Raw genomic sequence first — 12,239 nt, 5'->3', positions numbered from 1 at the left:
ATCCTTCTTAGGAACAGGCACGATGTTGGTGACCCATTTAGGGTACTTTGCGACCTTCAAGAAACCTACGTCAATCTGCTTGGTGACTTCTTCCTTGATCTTCTGTACCCAATCCGACCTCATTCTGCGGAGCTTCTGCTTGACAGGAATAACTCTGGGCGTCAAAGAAATCCGATGCTCCACTATCTCGGGATCAATGCTAGGCATATGCTTGTGAGACCATGCAAAGACCTCGAAGAATTCCTTGAGTACATCAATCAATGCGATGCGATCCTCCGGGGACAAAGTCGAACCAATTTGCATCATATGGGGGTCATCCTTGTCTTTCAAATTTACAAAAATTACTTATTCTTTTAGAGGCTGAGCATGACTTTCGTCTTTCCTTTCAATGAGGGAACGCAATTCAGCAGGGATGTTCCTTTTAAAATCTGTTCCTTCATTGTCGGGGTCAACATAGTTTATATAGAAGTTAACAAAGTACTCGGAAGCAGGATCATGCATTTCATAAAGCCCTTCAGGGTTGCCAAGTACAGTCGACTGAAACTCAAAGTAAAAGCTACGACGTGGAGGGCCAAGAGGCACAAACTTCGACTCTGAGCTAAGCTTAGACTCGACCGACTCTATGTTAAATTCAGACGTGTCATCAATGCAAGTTAGATGCGGTATGAAGATGCAGTTTTAATACTACCCTTAGCCTCCACAATAAGAGAGGTAGGATCTTCAAGAGTGTCGAGCCCAAGCATCAGTACTTCAGCCTCCTCAGCATCGCCAACCAAACCTACTTAGGAGACAACAGCTCCAAACTCCCCTGGTCGAATGTCTTCAACCAGTCAATTTTCTACTTGATCTGAGCCAACTGCTTCTTGAATTTCTCCTATCCTCACTATCAGACCAGGTGTCAGCAGTGAAGACCTCGAAACCAGGCAGCCAAGTATGAGTTTCTGGATCCCAAAATGGCTCAACTTGACCCATGTAGGTAGTGCCTCCTCCTTCACGTACAAAGTAACTATCAGTGTTACCTTGAAGGGTTTGAGGCTTTCCCTTACCTTTCCTCTTCTTGGCATCTTTGGCAGGGGGAACATATCCCAAACCAAAACGGCCTTCGGTGAAAGGAAAGGTAGGGAATTCAGTGATCCCTTACTGGTTGATTCCAAGTCCCAAGCCAGGCATGTAAGACATCCTCCTCATTATCTCGAGGGCAGCTGAACTTATGATAAAATCATTGTCCATGGTAATGGCAAGGACTGAACCAGGCGTGTCGAAAGAGAAACCTCCAAAGTTAGCGTCCTCCTCCTTGTGCATGATTCCCAAGATTGGTGCTCCATCTTCGGTGTGCGGACGGATACCAGAGTCCCCGCAAATTGTCAAAGTCCCAGAAGTGAGTCCCAGCATAACCTTCTGGTGAAGAGTAGAGGGCACAACCATGATGTCTGCCCTATGAAGCCATGGCCTACCCAACAGCAGGTTAAAAGTTGCAGGGATGTCAACAACGTGAAACTCAACATCCATCTCAAAGCCCTCAGCATCGAGCTTGAGCATTAGTGTTCCCTCTACCACATGGCAAGTGCTATCGTAGGTTATGACTGCCAAGTTAGACGGCACAAAGTCTTTCTTGGTCAAGCCCAAGCGATTGGCAACCCTCATAGGACAGACGTTGATTGCGGAGCCGTTATCAATAAGGACAGTCCGCACCCAATGTCCCCTACATTTAACAATGATATGCAACGGCCGATTATGTGCAACCCCTTAAACAGGGAGATCCCATTCGGTGAAAGTAACAAAGTGCTTAGAGAGCAGCGGCAGTATAAGGGCTATCATGGCCTCGGGGGTTATGTCGTTAGGCACTTTGAGATGTGCGAGAGTCAAAGACAACTTCTCACAATGCTCCTTAGAGGAACATTTCAAACCCCAAACAGAGATTGCAGTGGGGATCCGCTTGAGCTGCTTTTTAATGATATCATCCTCTGGGGCGCCACTTCGAACTATTGGAATGGCAAGAGAAGTGTTCCTTTGAGCAACAAGAACATTAGGCCTTTGAGCAGGTGGATTGGACGAACTTCCAGCCTGAAGATCAGGAGGTTGGAAAACTCGACCGCTCCTTATGACATTGGCATCGTCCCACAAAGAAGACATATAATCGAAATCCCATAGGTCGATAGGAACTCCCCCAGCTTGTGCTTTCCTTTGTCAACTGAAGCTACCGTTGCTAACGTTTCTTGACCCAAAGCTAAGTCCTTTTCCAGATCTTCCATACCCAATCCCTCCCAAAAAGCAAGGTCTTGAGCAGCAGCCTCCTCGAAAGGTATCCTCGGGTTGGTGACAAACAGAACGTCCCAAAGACCTCCATCCACCAAAGCAGTGTTGACAGTCCAAACCTCGTCGCCGACAGTAACATCGGCAATTGTATCGAGATCCCAAAGGTTAGCAGGCGGTGAAACCTTACCAACATCGACAATCTCGTCAACCTCCCAAAGGTCATCGGGCAGTGTAATTTGCAGAACCATGATGGCATAATCATCGCTGGGTGCGGCGACGTATGGATGAGGCTATTCCATGGAGACAATATTGAAAGTAGGGTCGAACTCATGGATACGATCATCGACAACGTTCAAGATTGAGTTTATTAGCGGAAGCATAGCTCCAAACGAGCGACGCTCATCGGGAATAAGCTCCCCTTTGGCATAGTAACTCAAGTACTGCTCGTCCACATCACTGTTGGTGTCAACCTGACCCAAATTGGGATTAATCCCCCATGCTATCTGTCTGACATCAGGCTATGGGTCCCACACGTACTCTTTAGCTTCACCCTCGGGATTGACCGATTCAAGTTGGTGGTAGGGCATGAACAAAGAAAGGCCATCCAAGGGATCTGCTTGTGCCGCATTCCATTCGCTTTCCCAATGGTCTAGCCACACTTGATCGATATGAGGGAATGTAGGGAATCCCATGTTATACCGCTCAATCCAGTCCTTGCAGAGCTCCTTCCATTCGTCAGCTTTGTCTTCCATGTTCCAACCTACTGCCATCATGTTGATGTCAAGATTGGATGAGATGGTTACGATCGACTTAGGGTGGCTTTCTGGGATAATATAGTGGGTAGGGTTAAATATGGTGGCACTGAGATCGTTTTAAGTAGAGCTTGGGTTGATTTTAGTGGAGCTGAGGGATATCTGGCTAATCTACAGGTTAGGGTTATGTTTAGGCATGGAGTTAGAAATGACATTAGGTTTAGAAGGTGGGGTTTGAAGGGTGCCATCGTCAATCAAGTCTTGAATCGCATGACGAAGGCGATAATAAGAATCGGTGAGATGGTCGGGCATCTGGTGGTAGGCACAGAAAAGGTTAGGATTGTGGCTAGGGGGCGGATTTTGAGGAAGAGGGTTAGAGCCAAGGGCCTTAGGTGGCCGATCTTGACCAACGTTTCCATCACTGAGGAAAGACGTGCCTCGAAGATAGCAAAGTTCCAAGGTTGGTTTCGATTTCGGCTTTTTTGTGGAGCTTGGACTTGGTTGACATCCACGGCATGGTTTTAAGCAGTGGCATTGTTTCCACCGGAGGTTGCATTGGCATAATTGTTACTGCCAAATAGAGCGGTGATGTTTCCTGTGTAAGCATGGGGCTTAACTTTTTATGTTGAGGAAGATGAAGAGGGTTCACTCCTTGGCAGAACTCCAGTTTGCAGAGCTTCTTCGATAGCCAAGCCAGACTTAGAAAGTCTCAAAGTTAGCCCCTTGAACCAACACAAGGTTCTTAGCATAGTCGGGCTACAGATTGCAGGAGATGATGCGGATCTGATCCCTGCCACTTGGGCAATCAGTCATTAGAGCAGCCTTGCTCCTCCACCTTTTGATAAAGTCGGCAAAGGACTCCTTTGCATTCATTTTGGAGGATTCCAACTCCTGGGTAGTCATCTTGAGCTGAGAGTTATAGCTGTATTAAGCATTAAAGGCTGTTCCGATATCCTCCCATGCTCTTCTTTTGGAGACATCGAGAGATAGAAACCATTGGAATGCTGGACTAGAGAGTGTTTACGGGAACATTTGCGCCACTGCGTCATCTTCGACTGTAAGTAGTTTCATTGCACCATATTAACCCAAAAGGTGAGTCTTGGGATCACTGGTTCCATCGAACTTAGTGAAATCCGACATCTTGAACCTTTTCAGTAGGCTGGCATTCAGAAAGAGGCAAAGTCGATCCATGTCTAAACCTCCAGCGCCAATCTTTTCAGACTTGGAAACAGCTTCTTCAAGCTTAGCCATCTTATTGATTAGAGTAGCCATGTTTGGATTATGAACTACCACTTTGGCACGAGGAATTTCAGCTTCGACTTTCGGATTGGCTTTCTCTTCCTCAACCATTTCCCCTCTTGTTGGGAGTCGCTCATTGATCAAGGCACAAAGTTTGGCCATAGAAGCCTCGACTTGATTAGCCCTTTGTTGCATGATGGCCATGTTGTGCTAGAGACCTGCCAGAATAGCATTTTGACCTGGGGAACATCAGCCATGATGAGTGCTTTGATGGACTTTGGTGACGACGTTGAAGAGGGAGAGGACAGAGGTGTCTCGTGCGGAGTAGTCGGTGGTGAATCCTCCCTTGACGGTGAAACAGCCAGAGCTTTCGTTGTGACCGACTAAGGAGCAACCCTATTAAGCCTTCTTCTGTCTAGACCCGGTGGACATTCCCAAGCAGGTTTGGCTCTTGTTTTCGGATCCTTCTTTGATGGTGCAATGGCTCACGGCTAGACAGTAAAATAAATGAGAACTCAGTGCTACTCCTACAGCAATTTATTGAAAGAATTGAAAGAATGAAAATGTGCCTGTCATCATCGTCGGTGTTCTCCTAGACTCTACAACTAACAGACAAGTCTGTCTCATGATGTTCAAACGCTGCCAAAATCCTCAAAATTCTTTTGAACGGTATATCCTTGACGAATCGACTAACACTAGGAGATATCAAAAATAGTTTAAGCTTTTAACTATCCCGGACTTGGAACAACTTGTTACGGATAGCATGGTTCATAACCTTGAATGGCGTGAGCGGCGAGGCACTACTTTAGCCATGGCGGTTGTAAGTGACAAGGCACTTGTAACCCCAAAGGTGTTAGTTCCACGACATTAAGATGCACGACTTTTCATCGAGCCATAGCAACATCCTAATAATTGCTCCCTATGTCCCTAAATAAGTGGCCGGCGCGCAAACCTAGGCCTTTAAAAAGATGCATTTGTTTCGTTAAAAATAATACTCCAGTAATTTTTTTCACAAATGAATTAATTAATTAGGAAATATCTTTTCTTTAATGTCGCTTGTTTTGGCATGATTTAAGATTTCTTTTTCAGTAGGATTTCTAGGGTTAAGGTCTTATAAAAAGGGCTATAACCTATTCAATTATTCAACTTTTAATTAATATTATTCTGAGAGTGGTCTCTATTTTCCTTGTGCGCAAGGTGTGCTCGTGAATTCGAGTGTTTATGTGTTTGGATTAGTACACAAACTAATCTCTTTGTGAATTCCCAATTGAAATGAATGACCTGCCTTTGACCTGACTGGTGAGGGGATTAATTGAGGTGCGCATAAGCTGGCCTAGATGACCGTCCACTAGTATTTCATAAAAATATAAAGCAAAAGATTAAGTATCATGTCCGCACAATACTGGTATTTGTTTGTTTGCTAAAAATGAATAAAAACTTGATTTAATTGTCATATGGTCTTTAAATGAAAATTATTTTTATATTTTTACTATGATCCAAACCATTTATCTTTTAAATCGCTAATTTTTCATTAGTTGTGTGAAAAATCAAGTTTTCATTAGTTGTGTAAAAAATCAAGTTGTCAGTATCCATGGATAAGTGTAAAATAACACTACAATTTTTAAAATCGGGAGGGAAACAGGCCACCGTCCCTTAATTTAGCTCCGCATGAAAGCGGTACATGGATCTGACCCTCCCCTTCCTGTCGAGATAGGATAATTTTGACATGTGATTCATTCAACAAAATGATAAAGTGCAACGGAATGATCCTCACTTTGAAGGTTGCCATTCCATTGGTAGGTCAAGGAATGACGATTTTTTTTTATTTACCCCATAAACCATCTCAACGTGAAAGACAATTTTAATTTAACGAAAAAGGGTGTTATTATAAACATACAACGTCTCTGCGATTAAGACCCATCTGAGACAGAGCTGACGCGAGCCTATACATCTGCCATGGGTCTCCCTCCACGAATACCTTGTATCTCCATAAACAATGTAAACCTTATCGCCATGAACAAAAGCTGCTCGCTCTAAGAAGCTTATAGGAGAGAGGGGCACATGATTGGCAGAGCATTTCAACAGGCCCTCCATTTTTGTCGATTTTCCTCGCAGTTGAAATGATGACTCTGAATCAAGAACGCGCGCAGGATGGTTGGATTTATTTTATAACATTGTGATCATTAACTTGGATCCATGAACTGTATATTGGGTCTCGTTCCGCTAAGGTTCTTATTTTTTAAGTACTTATTTTTTCGTTTTACGAGATATGTTATTTTCTCATAATACATCGCATTTATTTCAAAAAATAAGTACTTAATTATTTGAGAAATAAGTACTTCATTATTTTAGTTAGTGAAACACACCCCTAAAGAATTGATTCTGGGTGTGACATTACAAGAAATTGGAGGACTTGAGAGAAAAATTTAAGGACAAAATTAGTTTGGTGGGGAAAAGGGCACATTTAGCAACCAAAAGTTGAGAGGGGGGGGGGGGGGGGGGGGGGGGGGGGGAAACAAGTTGAGGTAGGTCTTTACCAACCATACTAAAATTTGTCCATAAAATTAAGGCTCTGTTTGTTTCCATGTAAAACATTTTATGTGAAAAAACATTTTATTGAAAAATCTTTTACCTGTAAAACTATTTTGGAGAAAATATTTTTTTGTGTTTGGCTGCAACCTTCTATAACAAGCAGGAAATAAAGCGACTATGTTGAATTGGTGGTTGACAAAGGCATATCCTCTACGTTTTTGTCCTTTCTCTACTTGGAGAATTTGAAATAGTAGATACCTATACGTGTTCTCCATGCAACATACATTTACATATGTATACATGTACATGTGAACACATAAGTTGAATATTAAGCATGTGCATCAGTGCATGTGTTTGTGATTGACTGATTGAGATATAGAGAGGTACAGGCAAAAAAGAGAGGATCCAATTGAGAATTGACTCTATGGGAAACACGTGTAAGTGTGTGTGTGTGTGTGTGTGTGAGGGAGAGAGAGAGAGATGAGAGAGAGAGCATTTGGGAGTTTTTGGTAGAGCTTAGCGAGATCGACATGGGATCGGAAAATGAATTACCAAGATTTCCTCCGCAAGTCGTTTTTGTTGATTTGATGAAAAGGTTTTACGTGGAAAAAACTTTTTACCGACCTTATAAGCAACCAAACACACAAAATTAAGAAATTATTTTACCGGAAAACATTTTTAGTCAAAACAAACAGATACTAAGTACCTAATTCACTCCCCAACGACATCCATTTGCACTCATATTTACAAAATTGCCATTTAAAATTTCTGAAATTGATATTTTATGAGTATCCCTTTTTATCAACAAGTAGGCATGTCAATGGACTGGATCTAATCCAGATCTGATTCGTAAAATCTGATTCGAATCAAAATCCAATAACGGCAATCCGATAATCCGAATTCGATCGGATTTGGATTGTGTCAGATTAAATCCGACAACGATCCGATCCGAATTATTTTTTAAAAAACCCTATTCCTTTGATCGATAACACAAAAGTCGATAAAACAAAAACCCTATTCCTTTCACTTCTCACAATTCTCTGGAAAGAAGGAGTCACCACCACCATCACATACCCAGTGGGAGGGCGACGAACTTGCCACCACCGTCGACCAACAACACCGGATGCACCTCCACCTCCGGCGACCTCCACAGGAGTGTGAAATTTGCTCGGCCAAGCATTGGCAAGTACAACCAACGCCACACCAGGTCTCTCTCTCTCTCTCTCAACATCATCATCATCATCTCTTTGTTTGTTGTTCGAATCCCACTTCTCTATCTCCATAGATCTAAAAAAAAACAAATTACCTAATGTAGAACACGTGGAGGCCCAATTCCATGATCAGCTGGACCGAGCTAAGCCCCGGAAGTCCAAACAGTGTTTAATTTCAGATTACCCAAATTGGCTAAATTCGGACGAGCTCGGAATAGGCCCAAACTTTGTGGGCTGACTTATTTTCGTGCTTCAGTCCATACTCATCAACCTATGAATGTTGTTTTTTAGCCTAATTCATTCAGTTAGGCTTTCTATTGCGTTATTTTGTCGTTTTAGGAAAGATTTGTTTCGTTAATAACTCTTAGATCGTAATTTCTTTTAAGTTGATTCTTTTTGGAAAGTCTTGTTTTTCTTTCTCGTTTTCAGTTTTAGGAAAAGTCACAAATTCTGAGCCTTTTTATTTTTCAAGTTTATTTTTTAGGGTTTCTAGGGTTTCGGCTTTTATAATGGTTTGTAACCTAGAGTTTATGCAATTTTTAATTAATAATATTGCAGAGATTCTCTCTTTGTTTCTTGTGCGCAAGATTTGCTCGTTGCGACGAGTTGTTTATCTCGTTTGGATTAGTACGCTAACTGGTCTTTCGTCAATTTCGCTGCGTCATTACCTTTTCAAAGCCTAACCCTAATCGAGAGAAACTGAAGAACGATCATTTTGGGTGCCTCTGCTCTGGGAGTTGTGATCATTGAAGAGGTCAGAGCATGCCTCTGATCGTGGTGGAATTTGAAGCCTAATGCTACTAATAGGCTTTTAGTTAGAACCTGGAATCTTAATTAGCTCCAGGCTTCTTAACTTCCCCCTCTCTCCTCCCTTTTTTTTTTGGAGAAAAACCCCTTCTTAAAAAAATTTTGGAATTTAAAAAAAAAAAAATCAAATCGGATTGGATCAGATTTTTTTCGGATTCGGATTATCACTATCGGATCCGAGTCTTATCGGATTCGGATCGAATCCTGTTCATTGACAGTCCTACCGACAAAATTGATTTGTCCCCTTTCATGAGATGCATGAACATGGATTAAGATTCTCTTGCGAGGAGACCCAAAAGGAGACCCGCTATGGTTTTATTTATTTCATGAGTTGTTCATATGTAGACCTCGCGCGAAATTAAAGTTATTCAAGAAAGAAGCAGAGGGGCGATTCTGCGGACAACCAATTAAACACCCCAAATCTCAATCTCATAGTTCCTGATCAAATTTTTATGATCCGAACCGTTCAATGTGTGCAGATTGTGATTTTAAGGGTGCCCACGAGAAATTAGCAAAAAATATAACTGGAAAGTGCTTATTTTGAGCAGATTTAATTGAACCGTTCATCAAATCTAAGCTAAAAACTGCTTATATGAAGCCTTTCTCAATCTTTCTTTTTGCTGATTTCTCACAGGTACACTTAAAATCACGTTCTGATCACATTGAGCGGCTCGGACCATTAAAATTTGATCAGAAACTAAGAGGTGTTTTTTGAGGTGTCTAATTAGTTGTTCCCAGAACCGCGAAGCAGATTGATCGGACATTAGCAAAGACTTATTTGATCATATTTTGTATCCAACCGTTATATAAAAAGAGCCAGATTTTCGGATGGCAAATTTTCAATTTGGGACGAATTTGCCCTTTGATTTCGGCCATTTTGCGAATTGCCCCAATTTGGGACGAATTTGCCCTTTGATTTCGGCCATTTTGCGAATTGCCCAGGCCATTCGGATGCCAAATTTTCCCCATTTTTCCAATTATGCCCCTTTCATTCTGGGGCCTTCTTGTTGTTGGATGTCTGCGGTGGTAATTTCGCCTCCTTGCCCCATGAGTGGAACAAACGCAGCCACGTAGCCCTTGAAAGGGCGACGTCTCCCTATTCTCTAGTGTACATACGGCGAAGAGAGAGAGAGGGGGAGAGTGAGCGGAGGAGGAGAAACGATCGCCGACCACCGCCGACCCACACACCGGCAGTGACGACCGCCACCACTACCAGTTGCGCCCGCCACCACCTCCGACGACCACCGGTGCACCCCTTCGAAAAAATCGCCTCCCCCCAGTCGCAACCCTTCGCAATCACCGGTGCCAAACTCACCTACTGCCAAGGTTTCTCTTTCTTTCTCTGTGTGTGTGTGTGTGTGCGCTCCTCCCCAACTTCAGTTTTTCCACACTACATATTGATCGAACCACGAGAAATTAGGGTCTCATGTTGATGCGAAATTGGGGATTTACCGATGTGAAATTGATTTCATGTAATTATGCTTTAAAGTAGATCTGCTCTGATGAATATACAAATGTTTGTACGAGTTCTTCCATTTCTAGGTAGATTTAAGTTCATGCATATCTGGGTAAATATAGGTGAGTATGGGACCTACTTCTCTGCAGATGCTTCTCTACAGATGGTGGCTTTCCGTTGGGGTAAGAAATTACTATGTGCTTATGAGTAATTTTTATGGGTTTAATCGACCAATTTTAGGGGGTTTCTAATTAGGCTAAAGTTTTGAGGCATGGTAGTCATTGTTTGGTTGTATGCTTATTTAATGAAAATTACCTTGCTTGTCTCTGTCGTAGTATTATACCTGTGTCTTGTGTCTGTAATGATACTTCTTAGCTACAGGCGGTTTATTGCTATTCACGATTTCAATAAATGATTATGATCATTATTTTTATGTTCTAGGAGAAGGCAAATAAAGGTTGGGTCAAACAAAATGCTGAATCAATTGAATTAGATATGGAAGACAATGAGAGTGAGGAGGAACAAGTGATCAATCATAAGCAAAACAAAGCCCATTCCTATCACCTGAAGAAGCATATGACTGTCAGCAACTTCATCTTCCTGAAAAAATTTCATGTCATCTGAAACCAACTGACTATATGGAGGCTGCAGGAGCTAAATATGCTGCTTTCACGGCCGTTGCAACCGAAAGCATTTTCACAACTCTTTTTAGCGGGGGTAATATTTCTATGGGTAAATTGAGTAGGAGGACATACTATAAGGGTTTTTGCCATGATAAGGATATAAATATTTTCCTCTAAAGTTTAAAGGACATTCTGTCCAAGATTTACAAATAACTCCTTCCAAAGTTGACCGGCGTTGACCAAGGTTGACCGGCGTTGATTGGCATTGACCTGCGTTGACTGACATTGACTGGCGTTAACCGGCGTTGAAAGTGCCTAAAACCCTAGGGTACCCTATGAAAGTGCCTAAAATCTTAGGGTACCCTATATATGAAAGTGCCTAAAACCATAAGGTACCCTATGAAAGTGCCTAAACCGCTAAAATCCTATAATAGGAAAATGAACCCTAAAACCCTATAAAAGTGCCTAAAACCCTAGGGTACCATATGAAAGTGCCTAAAATTTTAGGATACCCTATATATGAAAGTGCCTAAAACCCTAGGGTATCCTATAAAAGTGCCTAAACCGCTAAAACCCTATAATAGGAAAATGAACCCTAAAACCCTATAAAAGTGCCTAAAACCTTAGGGTACCCTATGAAAGTGCCTAAAATCCTAGGGTACCCTATGAAAGTGCAACAAGATCGAAAAACACGAAAAAAGACATATTTTGTGTTAGCCAAACAAGGCCCTTGTCTCATTTAAGATCATTTAAATTAAAAAAGACATTTTTTGTGTTAGCCAAACAAGGCCCTTGTCTCATTTAAGATCATTTAAATTAAAAAAGACATTTTTTGTGTTAGCCAAACAAGGCCCTTGTCTCATTAAAGGCAATTTGGTCTTTTCACGGACTTTAAACTCTAAATATTTTCATTAATGGACTTTACACATCACTGAAACTTAAGCTGGACTAAATCTAGTTTGGGACCTCTTCTTTTGGACTTTAGACCAATTTGCTGTATTTCTATTTCTGTTCTTCATTCGTTTTCGCATTTAGTATGATTGCCCCTTTCTTTTAGTAGTTGAATACCTTTATGTTTGACTTTTAGAGATTGGAGAGTGTTTGTGGCTTGTAATAATGTTTGTACTCTTTCTGATGGTAGCGGTTTGTTGTCCCCCCATTGTCATTCTTTTGTTTGTCTTTTCCAAAAACATAATTTTAGTTTCAGATCCAAAATGTTACCCCTTATGGAATGAAGCATTAGGGTTATGCATTATACCCAAATGTTAGCACTCCAATGTTACCCCTTTTGTTTGGCTTTCACTCGCTCCACTCTGATGCATTATTGTATTTTACTGGCAGACCTCTCTTTGGTCTGGGTTGT

Source organism: Rhododendron vialii, chromosome 2a (assembly GCF_030253575.1).
Source record: "Rhododendron vialii isolate Sample 1 chromosome 2a, ASM3025357v1".
Lineage (NCBI taxonomy): Eukaryota > Viridiplantae > Streptophyta > Magnoliopsida > Ericales > Ericaceae > Rhododendron > Rhododendron vialii.
This window is presented reverse-complemented; position numbering follows the sequence as displayed.